At 38.9% G+C, this 19,370-nt stretch overlaps 1 long non-coding RNA gene across 9 annotated transcripts in view; it reads right to left on the reverse strand.

Moving 5' to 3' along the window:
• Window positions 1-18,671, reverse strand: part of LOC109144125 — a 115,888-nt gene extending 97,217 nt beyond the window's left edge. For 6 of the 9 annotated variants that reach the window (XR_005604453.1, XR_005604451.1, XR_005604457.1 and 3 more), the window contains exons 1-2: window positions 18,210-18,671; window positions 14,495-14,659 (exon numbers count right to left, since the gene is read on the reverse strand). This is a non-coding gene — a long non-coding RNA (uncharacterized LOC109144125). Of the gene's footprint in view, window positions 1-860; window positions 9,108-14,494; window positions 14,660-18,209 lie in introns of those variants that run through there. The other 3 variants (XR_005604455.1, XR_005604452.1, XR_005604454.1) reach the window with 2 other exon arrangements.
• Window positions 18,672-19,370: the final 699 nt, after the last annotated feature.

Consider the following 19,370-nt stretch of genomic DNA (forward strand, 5'->3'; position numbering starts at 1 on the left):
ATCCATGATATATATATTAGAATGCAGAATATGGAGATAAGATCCAGGAAACAGTAGCATTTGCTGTTGTTCCTGAAGTAAAAAATAACATTTACATTGCCTTACTAAGTAATAAACATCTCTTATAGTTCATTGTAATAGCAATCTTTTACAACTTAAAAAAAAAAAGTAAAATCAAAGACATGGTTTTACTGCACTTTACTGTAATTTTTCATGGGAGGAAAAAAGCCACACACAAACCTTCAGATTATAAGCTGTTCCAGGCAAGGGTTACTCTTCAAGCATTCAGCTATTTCTTGGCTGGCTCTAAGTTGCCCCTTGCTCAGGACATCGTAACACTGGAGTAGGTTTGTAAGCTCCAAGGAGCCAAGGGAGAGAAATAGTTTGCTAACCAAAGTAGGTACCCATAGACCCTGAGCAGGGTTTACTTCTCTCCACTGTCTACTTACACAGTCTAGACTGCTGATTTAGGTGGTTTGGATTATCCTGCTGAGGCCCACTAACGACACTTTAAGTGTTGCTTTGGTGAAATGAAGTTCCTAACGTAGTCTGAATACTGCAGACAGGCACAGCTCACAAACTTTTCTGGATCTGCACCCAAAAGCCTCATCAAAAACTGTGGAAGAACCTTAGTACTGATAGTGAGCTGAATGAAAGAGTCCCATACACCTAGCTGAAATTGCTGCCTTCCTATATCTGTCAGCAAAAGTCTGAAGTAAAACTGGGGTCTCTGAGTGCTGTATCCACATGTAAATAAATCAGCATACATCTGTAGAATTAAGCTGTGATTTATTTAGTTCAGTTTCCTATTCATGTTTAATATTTTGATCATAAATCTTTCAGATGACAAAGAAAATTACCCATAAATTCCTCTGGGGAGGATGGTCCATTATCATTGCTTGCAGGACCTCCCACTAGAGAGACAAACCAAATGAAGCCACAAAGAATATGTAATCAAGCAAACATTGTGTGGGAACTGTGAGGCAGCAGGGAAATTTAAATATATATTCCTAAGGAAGAAAGAACAACAATAATCAGCACATGCACACACACATCAAAACAAAGCATCAGCAGAACTGGCTTTAAAACTACTAGAATAATTTTAGAGCTATTTTGGCAGAGCTAAAGATGCACAAAATTATAAAGAGTTCTAATGTGAATGTAGCGCGATCAGAGTGGAATAAAATCTTCTCAATTTATGCATTGTCTCACAAACTGGTTTAGAAAAAGCACAATCTATATCTATGTCTAACTTCACATGCCAAAATGTAGAGAAACTACTCTCAGCTTGGAGAGTCACAGACCTGAAAATCTGCAAAAGTTAAAATAGTTTACTCACTTTATATGCCTACAACCAGTGAACTGACAGGGATGTTACTGGGATCTTTAAAAGGTGTATTGGAAGATGAGAAAGAGAAATATGGTATAGGATTCAGGTCTGATTCAAACATCTACTTCTAGCCAATCATGATGGAAAGGTTCTGCAAATGAACCAGGGGTCTAAGCTCCAGTACAGGCAGAGACAATGAAGTCAGCAAAGCCAAGGAATCATGGAGAATAATTCAACTCATCCTAAGGAATGCAGATAGCCATGGTCAGCTCTAGGCTACACTGATTGTTAAGGATACCAGGGAGGATAAGAAGAGCTTAAACTTTTAAGCCATAGACATGTGGAGTCTTCCATTTAGATATCATTACCTGTGAGCCGATTCCCTGTCAAAGTGTCTCCTAAGCCAAATACTTACATTCCAGATTCTGTTAATCCTGAAAGGAATTGACTCTGTATCTACTATATTCAAAACCACAGGCAGGAAAAACAAGCAAGGTCTGCAATTGTGGGATTGAATCAGAATTGTGGGATGGATCAGTCTTATTTTACACTTCAGGAGCCCCCAATTGCTTTGTGAGAGTGATAATCGCATGGAGTAAAGAACTACGAAAACTAGCCTCAAAGGACTTTGCAATCAGCTCCCACCTGAATACAATGTGCTTATCAAATACATTCATGTCTGTGGATGCCATCAGCTCCTCAGCCTGCAGAATGGGAATGTGCATCTTTGCATCTGTGGCTGCAGGCACGGGAGGCACAGTTGCTATGCAAAGCCTTAGACAAATTGTTCGATCAACAATTTCAACAAGGTGTGGGGGGAAGTGAGATGAGAAGGAGGAAAACCAACCTTCTTTATTTTAAGACTGTTTGGAGATAACTGAGAAGTAGAACAGAACAAATATTTTCAGCTAAAATATACACGAGCCTGAAAATGCAAACTGAACAAAGCTAGCATTCTCTGAAGTTAATTGAGGTCAACTGGGTAGCCAAAAGTGAAGGGTTTTTTTTTAAATAAAAACTTTTTGAATTTTCATCTTGAAATTTCCTTCAACTTTATGGCCATAAGATTATTATTTTTCCTGAAATGAATTTTTGTGAAAATTATTATCCAGTACAAACTGTGTAAAACTTATTTAATCTGCTGAATGCATTTTTTTTAGGACAGGCAGAAAATGTAAAACATAATTCTAGTTCTGCTGAAGAGCATAGTAAAACTTTAATTGATATTAACAGGTTCCACTGACTGATTGACTGATTGGAAGAATTAACAAACAACAAAAAAATGCTCCTTGTGATCCTATAATCATATTAAATTACTGAAAAATGTATCAAAACTTAAAGAAAAAAATCTTGAGAAAACAATATAACTTGTATCAGCATTCAGCCCCATTTCAACAAAATTTTACTTCAAAATGAGGGGAACTAAATCACTCCTAAATAAATTCACTCTATTAAGGTCTTTATAAATAAATTAGGAACAATTATTTTTAGAGAAGTACCAGTATATCAGTAAAATTTTCAGAAGAAAAGCATGGAATAAATCAGTATTACATTCTTAGTTTTAGGTTTGTAAGGCACACTTACTTCAGTAAGAAAGAGATATTCCATTTGAACTTTATATTTAATTTCACTTCTATATTAGAACTTGATATTTTTTGTTATAGGGCTTTTATCGCATGGGAACGCAAAGACATGGAAATGAAATGCAGTAATGTTTAAGTATCTATTTTTTTTTCAAGTTTCTCTGCATTAAGAAATATCTACACTTTCATTTTTCAATCCAAATAATAAAAATAAATTTTACAGTGTCAGAATTTCCTGTGGGATGGAAAAAAAGTTTTTGAACCAATTATAGTAATAAGAATGTAAAGACATTTTATTCATTCTCCATGTTCCCACGACTCTAAAAATATATCTGTTTATTTGAAACTGTTGAATGCTTCATTAAAATTACATCAATAAAAAATCTATAGTTGAGATATCTTTTTTATTCTTCTAACATTGAACAAATGAAGGAACCAAGAACAGTTATATATCCAGTGATGTTAACCTCTTTGGATGGAAGATAGATTTCCTAACAGTTATTGAATTCTTTACATAGCTATTGAAATTTTCTGCCCTTTCCATTGGAAAATGTCATTTTAAGTGTTCTTACTGACAGCATGTGTTAGAAAACACAAGTGATATAGCATGGACTATCTTGATTTAGCTGCTTCAGAGTACAGGAAAATTGTTGTTCTAGATTCTTTTGTAGCCACACTGTTTATTTTAATAATACTATTTTCCAGATAGGAAATCTTGTAATTTTATTTCACAACAACCTAGTGACAGGAAAGTCTTATTCAAATTTGGTGTACTTGATGTTTCTGAGAAAATATATTTGCATGCCGTATCTATGATGTTTAGAAGGTTAGTATTACCAGAGTCTGACTGTGTCATGCTGTTGGTGCATTTTTATTTTATATACAGGTATATTGCCTGTATTGCAATAAAGTGGCAAGAGTATGTGCTCTGAATTACATTGATCGACTATATTCACTCAGTTATATTGAAAAAAAAAAAAAAAGAACTTGGAATTTGAGATCAATAACCTTTAACCATCACCAGAAAACAAAGCAGTAAGTTCTATATTGCATAATTTTCTATTGAATTAAGATAGTCACTATCATTCTCTTGCACCTCAAAGGGTGTGAAAGATGAGATAAAGGAACTAAAACTTCCATAAAACACATATTCTCCCCAGAATATGGAACCAAATTGAAGATATTCAGGTTTTGTGATAAAACCTTTTGCTCTTAATCAGGGTCATCAATTACTCCAAAAAAATTCAGACCTGCTGACTGTGATACAGAATTTTACATGGAGAATAAATCCAGCCTATCCAAATGATCTGAAAGAGGCAAAGAGGTTCTTAGTGTAGGTGGAAAGAATTCTGCTTATAACACTAAATATACATGAACATTTCTGAACTAGAAAACACTGTGAAACAAAAAAGGTTCTGTGACAGACTTGCAGTTTTCAAGATTGAGCTGTGAAAGATTCATATTTAATTTCAAAGTTAAAACTAATAAAATTCTGAAACACACTTTAAGTAAAATATGTGGAAAAGTGCAAGAATAACACCTCACATTAAAACCACATTTCTTTATTATCTGACTTGATTTGCTCAAGAAAAGCTGGTTTTCTTGCTCACTTTAATATAATAATTTTGATAGATTAAAATTGTGAAGCTGTTGGATCCCTCTCATATATTTGATCAGTGTAATTATATCATTTATTCCAAAATTTGTTATTTGTCTGTAACAAGATTAAAGCACCTGCTGTTACAAGCTTTTCTTTCCAATTACACTGATGGGAAGTTCATATTTTTTAGCTACTCAACACAACTCTGTTTAAAACAGAAAATACAAAATACCTAACTGACGTCTGGGAGTGCCACTATGATCTGATTAATAAATTAATCGTGTTGTGATGTCATTACAGACATATAACAAAAGTCTTCGAAAGAGGCATTACCACACACACAAATTGAGCACAAATCTGTAGAAGCAAAAAACTTTGGGGAGTTACTCTGGCAGTTCTGCCATTGATGAAGCTTTAGGTAAAAACACTCAGACATAGCTCTATAAAAACACATCATTAATTTCTGAACTCTTGATTACTGAGTACTTTAAGTGGAAAAAAAATGAAAATTATATACTTATCAGTTCACATTAGAAAGCTAAGTTGGGTTGGGTTTTGGGTTGTTTTTTGGGGAAGTTTTTTCGAACATACAATTGATTCAACTGTTTATAATGGTTAAGGAATGTGCTGATGTCAAAAGGTGTCCAAAAATGTCTTATGCATTGGACCTTTGAAATCTGAGCAATGATGCTTGGTTTTGGAGCTAGTAGATACACTCGTAATTTGGAATTGGTAGAAAATTCCAGCAATGTTCTATTCATTCTCCATATATACTCTAAGTGTTGTCACAGATCTTAGCTAAGAACAAAAAAAGCCATGTTTGTAAAAATAAAAGATTTGGTATTTTTGGTGTGAAACAGCCTTTAGGCATTGTCATTCTCAAAATCAAGCAGATTAAAAAAATGTATTTTCAAACTCATATAACAATCCCATATTCAGTCACATATAGATAGCAAATTGATACCTAAAGAACTCTCTCATGTGTTTACATCCTGCAAATATATAGTGGAAATTTTGCAGAACTTTTACCACAGAACTTTTCTGCAAGTAGATTCATATTAAGAAAATTCCTACAGCCATCTCAACCTAAAATCTGTCTTTTCCCACACTGTTGGTTGGTGTGTCTTCATGCAACAGAGTTCTGCAACCGTAGGTTCTTACATATGAATAAAACCCTTCTCTCACATGCAAGGGAGCAAGACTTAAGTCCAATAATTCTTAATAAAAGTAGTGAAACCATTACTATACAGAAATCAAGGATAATTTTTATTCGATATTCACAAAAGCGTAGTTTTGTCTGAGCCACTTGTGTCTGCCTTCTGTGACTCAAAGGCAGCCATTGAAGAAAATTCAGAATAAAGGCAGCATGCTCTGTGCCTCCTGTATTCAAGAGTTAGAATTCTAGAGGACAGAAAAGGAGAAAAGAGTATCCTAATGCCTCAGTGATCTTGAAAACACAGGGCAGGGAACTGAACCTTCAACAAGTGTATGAAATATGTGACAGGTCTGCAGCAATGATGTATTGGGTAGGATGTGTTCACCTCAATATTCCAGGATAAATTATTACCTGGATGATTAGCTATTACTGGCAGAAAGAACTTATGATCTGTAACATTGCTACAGCTGAAAACATAAGGAGTGAGAGTAAATATGGATGTTAATTTATTATAATTTCAAAGCCATATGTACACTTTCCCTTCTAAAGTAGAGAATTAGAATACAGCAGTGCTGTACTAAATATTACAAAAACAAGTTTTGTAACAGAAATACAAAAAAAAATCAACTGGAATTATTTTAACATAAAGAGTTCTGCAGACACATCTTAATATCTATTACAGTTTTCAGCTAAACATTTAAAAATGGATTTCCATTAAAAGTACTCATCAGAAACATTACTGTACTCTTGAACAAACTGTTTCTTGTGATCTTTTCCTGACTTTCATCTACTAATTGTGGACTCATTCCTCAAAATAGTAATAATACTGGCCTTGTCAAAGTATTGTTCCTAAGCAATCGAACATAAAGATACATGCAATTATTCTTTGCCTTCCCAACTATTTCAGCTCTGCAGGGAAGGACACAGCGTTGTTGTCAGCAGGTGTAATTATTACACATTCTGCTTCGCAAGGTGCATAATGGTAACCTATGATAAGCGAAACTTATAAAGTATCAGCAACCAAAAGGGTTAACCTATGCTAATGTACATCTTATGTGCTCCAAAAATCAAAATAGAAATGTCGAGGGCAGTTTGAACAAGTATAAGACAATGAGACAATTGTTTCCATCTATACTGTTTTGTTGACATTCAGTAATAGAAATGCTTGTCTCTCCTCTCCTCTCCTGAATAAGATTTGTTACATTGTTACATAATAGTTACATTGACAAAAAGAGTATTACAGAAGGGACATTACACCATCCTCTGACATCTGAAATAGTGGCTTTTCTCAAGAAATATTGACCATATGTTCCCATATAAAAGCTAATGGTCGGGTTGGAATTGCAGAGATGAAAGTAAATAGGGGGTTTTTTCAACTTCCTGTCCTCCTTTTAAATTTCATCTTTAGTTACAACTGGATATAGCTTGGGGTATGGGGTACGATAAATATGGCTGCTTCACCTGATAGTTGCATGTCTCTTCAGAGCACCTTTTTCCTTTGAAATACATTTCAGTTTTCTAAAACAAATTTGGGAATGGTCAGGAAATAGTATAATAGCAGTAATGATATCTATGATAATCCATTATAACACAGTGTCTGTGATAATTTCTTCTGGACTCGGAGGAGGAACAAGCACCACGTAAGTACCATAGTCACTGAAATCGACTGTATTAGTCAGCCGTTTAACTAAACTGCTAATGACTGTTAGTGTTTAGGTGAAGACTATGAAACATGTTTGAGCTCTCTTCTCATTTGGAGAGAGATTTGAGAGCTAACTTGTCTAAACTAATAATCTGTACTCCCTCAGCTGTGTACCTGAAGAAATTGTGCATTGCTGGTGGATGGTTTACCCTGCTCCATAGCAGCATCTGAGAGGTGGGATGAGGATCACTGTGCCCCTTTTTCTTTCTATTCCTATCTTGCACAGGGAGCTTATGCAGTTATCTTAGACTAGTTGCCCTAGATTTGGATGACTGAAGCAATGTAAAATGTGTCCCATTCCTGATCAGCTTCTGTCAAAATATTTGCTCACATCCCTGGGGGAGGCCAGGGAGGAACATGACAAACTAAAATTTTCTTTCTGTAGCAAAGGTACAATAGCAAACATTTTTAAAAGAAACATTTCTGAAAAGTTTTTATAAGGTTGCTTCTCTAACACTTGGGGGGAGGGAAGAACTGCATTCTTTTGCTATTAAGACCAAAGACAGTTTCTATCTGAAAAGTTTTTGTGTCCGTATATATTGCCATGTACCTAAAATGACTATTTCACAAAAACCTACCTTTCCTATAATTTATAACTGGCAGAGAAACTTTCTCAGGCTCAGCAGAAAAAAAACCCACAAAGTTTAAATAGTTGTATACAGTGAGTTACTCACTCCAGAGGAAAGGTTCTTGTACAGGCCTATTGGACCACTGTTTGACTGGCTTTGATAATACAGGCAGTGCACACACTGGAAATCCTAATAGCTATGTGGTGTGTTGGACCAGCAAAACTGGTCTGTCATTCCCTTCCTCATCAGGACAGGGATAGAAAATATAGAGAAAGGCTCATGAGTTGAGATAAGGATAGAGAGAGATCAAGCACCAGTTGCCATCACAGTCAAAACCAGACTCAACTTGAGGGAAATTAATTTAACTTATTGCCAATTAAATCAGTATAGGCGAGTGAGAAATAAAACCTAAATCTTAAAACACTTTCCCCCATTCGTCCCTTCTTCCTCGGCTCATATACATTCCCTGTTTCTCTAATTCTTTCCCCAGAGTAGCACAGGAGGAGAGGGTATGGGGATTGTGATTAGTTCATCACACATTGCCTCTGATGGTCCTTCCTCCTCACACTCTTCCCCTGCTCCACCATGGGGTAACTCCCGCAAGAGACAATCCTTCATGAACGTCTCCAAGAGGAGTCCTTCCCATGGGCTGCAGTTCTTCATGAACTGCTGCAGCCTGGGTCCCTCCCATGGGGTGCAGTCCTCCAGGAACAGTCTGTTCCAGCAGGGGGGTTCCCCCACAAGGTCACAATTCCTGACAGCAAACCTGACCCATTGCGAGCTCCTCTGACCATGGGTCCACATGTCCTGTCAAGAGCCTGCTCCAGCATGGGCTTCCCATAGGGTCACAGTCTCTTTTGGATATCCACTTGCTCCAGTGTGGGGTCCTCCACAGGCTGCAGGGGGATCTCCATTCCACCATGTACCATGGGCTTCAGGGGCACAGCCTGTGTTACCAAGTTCTTTACCACAGACTGCAAGGGAATTCCAGCTCCAGCATCTAGAGCACTTCCTCCCCTCCTTCACTGACCTGGGTGTCTGCCAGACTGTTTCTCTGGCATATTCTCACTCATCTCTTCCAACTGCTGTTGCACAGAAGTTTTTTTCCCTTTTAAAATACATTATCCCAGAGGTGCCTAACACTGTGTCTTGGGGTGACTGTGATGTGTATCCCATATCGCTGCCCTATGCCCAGAAATTAATTCTTGTGCCTTTCTATGCCTTTAAACTGAGCCTGAGAGGGGGAAGGAAAAACTGAGCAAAACTTTTTCAAAGCAGTTTGCAGCTTGTTCAAGGTCACACTTAGATAGCGATTTTTTCTTTTCAGCTGCGGCAGGAGAGCGAGAGGGAAGGGAAGCACCCGGCTTGCTTTTCTTTCCAGTCAGCTTTCAGCAGTTTTTTTTCCTCAGCTCCTTTTCCTTTGGAGAGTTGAACTTTTGTTTTCCTGGGACTTCATTGTTTTATCCTTTTTTCTCTGCTGGATGGTTTCAACATCAGAATACATCGGGAGGACTTTCCACCAAGGCCTTGGCCCTGGAGGTGGGCCCACCACCCCTTCTGAGCTCCAAGGAGAGGGAGAGACCTACGGAAGGACACTGAAATTTTCCCAGGTTTCTCTCAGCAGAGCGAGAGGTTTTATTATTTAGCATCATTATGTTTTCCTGTGTGTTTGTTAAATAAATAGTTTTTATCTCTTTCACTTTCCTTCGAGGAAAATTTATTTTTTCCTGAACCTGGTGGGTGAGGGATGGTTGTAACCTGCCTTCTCTCAGAGGATATATTTCTGAATTTGGCCAAACCGGAACACACTGTCCCTGATTGTCACAGCCTTGGCTGAGACACAGGGGAAGCATCTAGCAGCTTCTCAGAGAAATCACTCCTGTAGCTCCTCCCTTGCTTTTCCACATAAAGCCAATACAAGCTCTTGAAAAAATACTGGCCTATTCAGCACACATTACTGTTTATTATCTACATTTGTTCTATATAATATATATATATTCTAATAACATTGATATTTTGCCAGACAGGAAGACATTTTGCTAAAGCCCTTTTGGTACAGGAGTGAGGTTCTGTAAGGCTTTGACAGAGCTGAAGAATCTGAGAGATTTAAGGTATCATTATGTGTGGGGTATGCCCAGCCCCTGCCCTGGAGGGATCTCTGCTGAGATAAGAAATTTTGCAATCGCCCAGCAGGACTCCCTGGAAAGGCAACCACTTTGGTCAAGGCGAGGAAAGGCAGACCCACAATCCTTTGGGAGACACTATGCAAATCATTCTGTAACCCATTGGCCTGTTCCCATCCCAGATCCTCTGTAATCCATTGGTCCCTTGCTGATCCCCTGTAACCCTATAAAAGCAAGCTCTCTGGGGCCCGTCCCAGAGAGGGTTCTCGTCCCTGGCTTCCCTTCGCCGGAGGGGACCCACAATAAAGCTACCTCTGTGCGGAACCAGCCACACGGGCCTTCTCATCTCTCTCTCTGGTCTGGCTTGGCCTGGAGGCTGCCCTGCAGAGCTGAGCTGGAATCACAAGCTGATATCACTAAAGAGCTGACAGCCTCTGCAAGGGGCCTCCTGCCAGCAGCTGAGAGGAAGACACCGGGCCTCGGGAAGGTGATTCCTTTCGGGACCATCTCCCTGGACTGGTCACCTCTTCCTGGGTCAAAGCCGCTGACCCCCTTCACCAGCTGTAATAATTATGTCTTTTAAATTCTGAACAATTTTGGAGCTGAAAGGAGGTCTTGGTATAAACCAATGTCTTCTAGTGATCTTCATAGGCCATGATAATCTCATTGGACTGTTAGATGCAATATTAGGCTTCCTTAAAATTATTTAATCTATAGGCCCATATCAAGGAACATTTTTGTCTGGCCCCTGGTAACTGTGCTATGCATAAGGTAGCCCTTACATTGGCATTTGAAAGGAAGTTGTCTTCCACAGTTCTTCATGTACCCTGGGATGGCTCTTCAGATATTCCCAGTGACATGAAGGTGGGAGCAGTGACTTCAGTCAGGCCACAGAGAAGGACTACAGATTTCATCCATCCATCCATCCATCCATCCACCAATCCATCCATCCATCCATCCATCCCTCCATCCAGTCATAGAATAGTTTAGGTTGGAAGGGGCCTAGTCCACATAGTCCAACCTTCATTGCAACAAGCAGGAACATGTTCAACTAGATCATCTATCTATCTATCTATCCATTTATATACTAATTGAAGATTTTAGTATTTGAGACGAAATTAATCTAAATCTTTCAGCAGTAAAATAATAACATATTTGGAATATGTTCCAGATGCTCATTCCTTATGTACCTTGTGCAGGTATTTTAATTAGGACAAAAATCATCTGAGTTGAAATTTAAGATAGATTCCAGCTGCTGCTCTTGTTTAAATGACAAAATATAACTTTAAGAACTAATAAATTCTCTCTCTGCTGGACAACTATGATTCCTTTAGCAGACTGGCTAATAATGCAATACTGTTCTGAACTTGATAAGCTTTGTAACAGATGGTAGAATGAGGGAGTTTTTTATGTGTTAGGGATCCTGAGCATTATATCATGACACAGGCAGGATTAGTTCCCAATGTGCTAATCAGAAATATGTGAAGCTTAATCTTTTTCTTATTTTAAAAGAAGACGAAGATAGTACCTTCTTTCCTCTGGATTCTGAAAATTATTGCTCAAAATGATTCCTTAGTTTTTAAAAATATATTTGCAGTTTTACCTAACATGCCTCCCAAAAGTGTTGCTTGTTTTTCATGTTCAGCCACCCTCTTGTGGAAGACTCTGACCCTAACTTTCAAAATAGCTTCTATGCTACACTTTTCAAGCTGAATGTTTTTGGCTATGCTGTTCAAGAGATGCTTGTATCTAATCTATGTGCTGTTGATATTGTGATTATTTTCTGTGTTCCAGGCAGCTACCACTTGGGAGTTCTTGTAAATGAGAGGGTTATTCTCTTGATATTTATTCACATAAATAGCTGAGATGTATCAATCTGCTCTAAAACAATTTAAGTGGTCAATAAGCAGGTTTTTCTGTTCAATTTGCAAGTACTGCAGGCAATTTGCTGCTCATCATCTGTTCTGATGGAAGAAATCAGACTTTAATCACACTTAGTGGTAACAGCCTTTAAAAGGCTCTCTTTTGTTGAGAATTTTCTTTTATGTAACTTCACACAATGCCATTTCATTTAGTACACTTTAATTATTATAATGGAGGGTAAAAGAGGGATATATGAAGTTTTAAAAATTAATACATCTCAGACTTTAAAAATGGGTCAGATTTCTATGTTGCACCTTGTGAGTAGGCTGAGAATTTTCTTAAAAGTAATCCTAACATTTATTCAGGTCTCTTCATTTTATTCAGAGTCTGCCAAAATGTTTTATTTGGAGTTTTATATTCTATTTAAAGTAGTGAATGATGTCTGATATACTCTGGGATTTTAAGACCTAAGGGACAGCAATTTCAATGTCTCTATATAAGTGTCTGGATTTATTTTTGCTGCCCTAAGATAGTGTGCCTGCCTTCCAGCTGCTTCTCCATCACAAATCATTATTTTTGCAAACCAGAGGGATTCCTTGAGAACTCCTTGATTGCATCTGTGCAGTTTGGCTGTCTTCAGTCAGATTCTTCTCATAGCATATCTCTGCTTTTTTTCTGGTTTTCATGTTTCATGTTGCCCAGGATTTTATTCTTTTTTTCATTTTAATATCCAAGTTCCATCATTTTACATCACCAAGCTAAGTCATGGGGATTGTTCAGTGTCTAGCGGAACGATTGAAGAAATGAATTTTGTGGCAGATGAAAGCTACCATGTTCCATCAAGAGCACATTGCTTGTGTCAGTGGGAGCATTTTCTTCACCTCTACATGGAATTGACTGATTCTCTTCCTCAAGAGTCCTCATTACAAATATGTCAACCAATTCCATGGTTCCTTCCAACTCCAAAAAGCCAATATTTTTTATGAGTTTTGTAACTATTGAAAGTAAAACTTGAGTTAATTCCTTCAACCAATTCCTTCAGTGAACTCTTGGCATCTCATCAGGGTCTTTCATTGACCTCGATGGGTGCTATAGTAGTTATACCTGGGTCTTTCTGTCAAGAATTACTTCTTTTAACTGAGTGAACATTTTTTACAATTCTCAGATATTTTCTTTATTTTTGTTCTCTGAAAAGTTGTGGGTCTTTTTATTTCTTCCTTTCATTTATTTGTCTGACTCCCCTGTTCTTCCATGCTTCAATTTATAAAGGTTTTAGAGATAGCAATGAAAGCTTTTAAAATTTCATTTAGTGCATTTCAATATATATGTTTATGGTTAGCACTTCTGCATTTTTTCATCTTCTGTATATTAAATATTTAATATTTCATTTAGTTATGTCCTTTGATATTGAATTTTTTTCCTACCTATCAAACAAATCTGCCTATAAACCACAATTGCCAAAGGTCAACATAGGTTCTTCTTAAATGGCTCTTCCTGAAGGTTTATCTTCATGAAATGAAAAATTTTTGAGCATATTTACACTAAACAGATCTTCATTTAGCACTAAAGAACTTGTTTAATGGATGAGGTTGTAGAAATATGAACCTGCAGGCCTTAGAATGCCTTTTACTTATAGATATTGGAACCTGTAAAAAAATTTAACTTTTTTTTTCTTAAGGCAAACCCTCAACTTCATTAGTCTAAGCTTCCACTGTGTTTCTTTACCCCTGTTATTCATCTGTGAACATTTTTCAGGTCTTGCAGTGATTATGTAAGTCACAAGCACTCAGCTTTCATGTATAGCTTTCTAAATATTCATTAAGGTATTTATATCCAACCCAATGATATTATGTTATAATCTGAGTTGAGTTCATTTAATTTCTTCATGTGTAGAACTACTTTTTAGAACTGTAAGATACAATTGAGGTCACAGATTTCCTTCTGTTGCTCTTTCATTACTGCTAAGCATGGGGTTGCATTAATTGAAACAAATTACAAGTTCTGCAAATTGTACAGCATGTTTCATGTATCATGTAGACAATTCAAATATCTGTGATGAAAACAGCTTCAGGTAAATACAAGCAAATTTGTTTTCCAGATACTGTATTTCTATCAATCAGTTGTATTCACAGGTCTGCTTTGCTATATGAGAGAAAAAACATGCACTCCCTCCTTCAGGGAGTCTTTGCTTGATTTATTTCTTGTTTTCTTGTTTCTCTAACCCTGTAATAAAAGTCATACAGAATGACGGTGGTGTCTACAGGTGCCCTTCAGGTGTGGAAAAACATAACGACTCTGGGTACAGATATGGGATTGTGAACAAAAGCAAGGGACTCAAAGAAAGTAAAGCGATTTCTACGAAAGACAGTTCTAAGAAATCCACAGCAGCTGGTTGAAAAATGTAGGAGTTAAAATTGTGTTTTCTATACTAACTATATAAAATAGCTTACAAGTCTTGGAGAGAGTTTTGTATCATACCCAATCTTTCTGTCTTTCCTGGATGTATTCTTTCAGACACCCAAATCAAATGGCTACATAGGAAGTGGGGCTGCTGTAAAACATGCTCACCTTCTTCAATAATTTTACAGTGGAAGGACAGAAAGTCCAGCACACTTCCACAGTCCAGCTGTGTCTCAGCATGCAGGATGAAGTTAGAGCTGCTTTCAGTCTGTCTGAAGTACACCAATGCTGACCTTGTACCCAGACAGGACGCTGACCTCTGCCGAGCACACTCTGGGAAGACAGAAGTATTTGGTTCTAGTTCTATGACTTTTCAGCAGTACATTAGAGGTTTTTTTACTTCTTTCAGCTTAAAGAGATTTGACAAAGGGCCTTCATACAAGTGAAAGGCCTTTTTCATATTTAACTTTATTACTCAGAGTTGCACAAATTGCACAAAACAGCAGACCATATAACCTCTGATTACTTACTAGATATGTGGAGATTCCTACCAATAAACAAGTCTGTCTCAATCCCCTTTTCTATTTTCTTTCCTTCTCTGAGATTAAGATTTTATATTTATTCTCTTCATGGAGAAAATTAAGAAGTAAGATCTAACCTTATTTTTTTTTTTCCATAGAATTCCAGAATAAGGTAATAGATTAAAGAGAGAATAAATCCTGAAATACTGTGGAAATAAACTTTGGTTAAGTTTAAGTGCTGACTTAAGATAGTATTTTAAGCACCACTCACATAAAAAAGAATTATTTGGGAAGGCATGCCATCAGTCAACTGTTGTATCTTAATAGCACACAGAGCTCTTTAATCCATTAGAAAAATTTGTCATGCTTGGAGTGAACAAGAAAATTTATTGGCACTACTGATGTCATTCCCCAGATTGGTGAAGATGTTAAAATATGCAGAGAATACAATTGCAAGGATTCTGTCTGGAAGTGAACTCTTATCTACTATGAGAACCTCAACTCATATTTGTTATGAGTAGTAACGTTTGTGAAAAGTCACCTGTCCCAAACTAAAGCAGAACAATAACTCTAAGAACTTCTCATGTCCTGCCTTTGGGCTCTCAGAGTTATTTACCTACGGAGAATATCCATCACTCATTAAAATCTCCTATAATTCCTGGCCCTCTCCATTATGCTGATGTTTTTCTAGCCCCACAGTACGGGAATAGGGAGCATGGGGGAATTTTGGGAAGATGTGTGAGACTAAGAGATTGGGATTCAACAATTAAATTCTTAAGAAGATGAGAAGCAAAGAACAGAATCACCTATTTTCTCCTTTGTCATTCCTTATTTTACTGCTTTATTTGAATGGTTAGGCAAATTTGTTCTCATAACACAGGGTTTGGTGCTCAAAGCATGAGCTCTGGTGTGCCCCAGGTCAGAGACAGTCCAGCTGCGCTACTTCTGCGGGTCGCTGAAGCGACTTCGGCATCAGGAAGGGTGCTGCTGGCTGAGCTAGCTAGCTGGCTTCTCGGCAAACACACCAAGAGCCGATGGCATCAACTCACGTTAGCTTGGAGACAAAGGAAGAGAGAGGCTGTTCTGGTCTAACAGGTTTATTGTAAGAAGTTTTGCAACCCGAACAAGCTGGAATCTGATGTGATGGGATGGGATGGAATGTGATGGGATGGGATACTGAGGCTTGTCCTCAGTTTTATAGGGAATTTGAAAACCCCGGCGAAAGGGGAAAACAACCAATGAGTTACAAGCCAAGGGGAGGATACAATTTAACAAGAACCACTGGGGGGAACTGAGAGGCGGGAGTTGTAACAGAGAACCAATGAAAAACCCAGTAACCGGGAATTTTCCCGAACCAGGGGAGGCGGCTTGTACCCGGGCACCGCCCAGGGGGTGCAGCTTAGGCTTCTGAGCCGCCCCTCGACCCGCCCTCTGAGTCTGCCTCTTCGGGAAACTCAATCCAGGGGATGGGCTGGGATTGATTGGCATCACGCTGCCCTAGCCCCACAGGGGGCTGGGTCACACCAACATTCTCATGCATGTTATTTCTGTATTAATGATTTACAGATTTGATTGGAATAAGAATTAACTTCAGATGTTTTCTTGCTTGGACTGTAAACAACAATGGATGAGTACAAATACTCAGCAGATTATATGAATGAAAGTATGCCAAGGGCTAAAGAGAGGACTTATATTATTTGGATGGGGTTTTGGTGAAAATGAACCTAACAAGAAACACAAAAGGAGTCTCTAAGCACAAGCACAGACAGAGCTGAATCTATTCTGTTCATGCTCTGAGCAAGCAGACAACCTCATCCTGGCCAGAAGCCACAGAGCTCCATAATGTTGTGTGTGAGGTCAGGTTTATTAGTCCAGGCTCAGTGATGCTCCATCACAGCCGCATGGTTTTTGGATGGGAGCTGGAGGAAAGCCAGTCAGCTTGCAGGGTGGGCAGAATGAATTTGGACTGGCTGCATCTGTCTGTATAGATGTGCCAGATGCTTTGAAAAGGGTGGGTGTTCCAGTTTGGTCAAATTTAGAGATATATCCTCTGAGAGAAGGCAAAACCACCCTTCCCCCCACCAGGTTCGGGAAAAAATAAATTTTCCTCGAAGGAAAGTGAAAGAGATAAAAACTATTTCTTTAACAAACACACGGGAAAAGGAAAATAATGCTAAACAATAAAATCTTTTGCTGTGAAGAAAAAACCTGGGAAAGTGTTAGAGCCCTCCCTTTGGTCTCCTCGGAGCTGGGGCTTGGTCCAGGGCCAGGCCCTCTGTGCTCAGTGGAAAGTCCTCCCAATGTGTTCTGATATTGAAGCAATCCACGGAAAAAAGGGAAAAATCCAAAATTCCAGGGAAGGAAAAAAATCCAACTCTCAGTCTCTCTCTGGAGAAGAAGAGAAAAAAAACTGAAAAAAACTGGCTGAAAGCTGGGTGGGAAGAAAAGTCACTATCTCTGTGTGACCTTGGACAAGCTGCAAACTGCTTTGAAAAAGTTTTGCTCAGTTTTTTTCCTTCCCCTTCTCAGGCTCAGCTTAAAGACATAGAAAGGCACAACAATTAATTTCTGGGCATAGGGCAGCAATATGGGATACACATCATAAAGTCACCCCAAGACAGTGGGTTTTGCATGCTGGAACAGGAACCGCATGAGGAAAGCATGGGTTGTTTGGTTTTGGTTTGGGTTTCATTTTGTTGTTCTTTTTTTGGTTTCTTTTTCCCAAGTCTAGTTTCTTTGCTGAGGCGCAACACAGAGTTAAAAGGAAAACCTCCCTTAAAAACAAAAGACTCATAAAATACATAGCTGTAAACCCTCTCCTCTTCAAAACTCATTGTATAATGCCTGAGGTGTTTATCAAAGTTCTTCCAATAACAGAAAATTGACTTTTTTTTAATGTCGCAGTTTCTGAATGCTGCAGAAGACATTTAGCAAGAGCAGCAAAATACTCTTTTGAGAAAGAAAGAAGAAATACAATAGAACAACTCTAGTGCAGGGAATAGCTCTGACAGACCTGGTAGCACAGGAGATGCTGAGGAAACGTCTGACCTGTCTGACCCTGTCTGACCACCCAGGAACCACTCTGGCAGTCCCACTCACACCCCCTGAGCTGGGACTGAGGCCCCTTGGCAGCTCACCCCCCACGCTCACACAGTCACACTAGGTCTCCTCAACTGGCCCAAACTCAGCTTTCCCATAGCAGTGTCTCAGCTGTCTCGATCCTTAATTTAATCCCGGTGCAGTAACAAAATAACAGTTTGAGCTGGTGCCCCCGAGGAAGCAACTCAAACAAAGGAACCCCATGGCTTTTATACCCTCACAGATTAGTGTAAAAGTCCTGCTCAGTCTGATCCTCCACTCACCTGTCTGGGGCACAAGTCCCTGTGCCCTTTGGTATGCAAAGTGTCGGCAGTTCACCTCCTCTTGCCTGGGGCTCCGGACACCCAGAGTTCCCTCTGCAGCTCTCGCTTCAGCTTGCAAACCAAGCTACTTGCACTAAATGTATTCCTCAACAAAGAAGACATGGCAAGATGCCAAATACAGTAAGGAAAAGAGCATACATGCTGCTCCTTTGTATCTAAAATTAGTTGTCTCCTGCAGGAGAGTTAGTTGGTTAGGTAGCACAGGTGACTGATGGATTGCCCATTTAGGTTGGAGGGTCCACCTGGATGTGAAGGAAAACAAGGGGCTGCAGGCTCTCTTTTGCCAGATAACACGGCAGTTTAGCTGGATATGACCTGTGTGCCAGTTTAGACAAATTTGGAGGAAAATATCCTCTGATAGAAGACAGGTTACAACCATCCCTCTCCTACCAGGTTCGGGAAAAAAATTTTCCTTGGAGGAAAGTGAAAGAGATAAAAACTATTTAACAAACACACAGGAAAAGGATAATAATTCTAAATAATAAAACCTCTTGCTGTGGAGAGAAACCTGGGAAGATTTCAGAGTCCTTCTGTAGGTGTGGTCTCTCTCCTCCTCCTCGGACCTGGGTCAGTGTGGGCCCACCTCCAGGGCCTCGGTGGAAAATTCTCCCGGTGTGTTCTGATGTTGAAACAGCCCAGAAGAGAAGGAGGGAAAAAACTGAAGTCCCAGGAAAACAAAGTTCAACTCTCAGTCTCCCTCTGGAGAAAAGGAGCCGAAAGCTGGCTGAAAAGCAAGCAGGGTGCTTCCTCCGCTCTTGCTACCACAGCAGCAGGATGCAGAGGAGTGTGTATCTGTGTCCTTGAACAACTGTTTTGAAAACTTCACTTGGTTTTTTCCCTCCCCCCTCTTGGGCTCAGTTTAAAGGCACAAAATTAATTTCTGGGCATAGAGCAGCAATAGGGGATACACATCATAAGACACCTGGAACTCCACCTCTGCCTTTCCCTCCTCTCTTACACACAGTAATGTGCATCAGGAAGCAGCTTTCTCATCATGCACACAGTGATGCATCACTAACTGGAATCTCTTTTCACATACATGAAGATGGGAAAGAAAACTCATCTTTTGCTTATAGAGATCAATCTTGCCAAACAGCAAGA

This window comes from Corvus cornix, chromosome 1A, assembly GCF_000738735.6.
Source record: "Corvus cornix cornix isolate S_Up_H32 chromosome 1A, ASM73873v5, whole genome shotgun sequence".
NCBI classification, from domain to species: domain Eukaryota; kingdom Metazoa; phylum Chordata; class Aves; order Passeriformes; family Corvidae; genus Corvus; species Corvus cornix.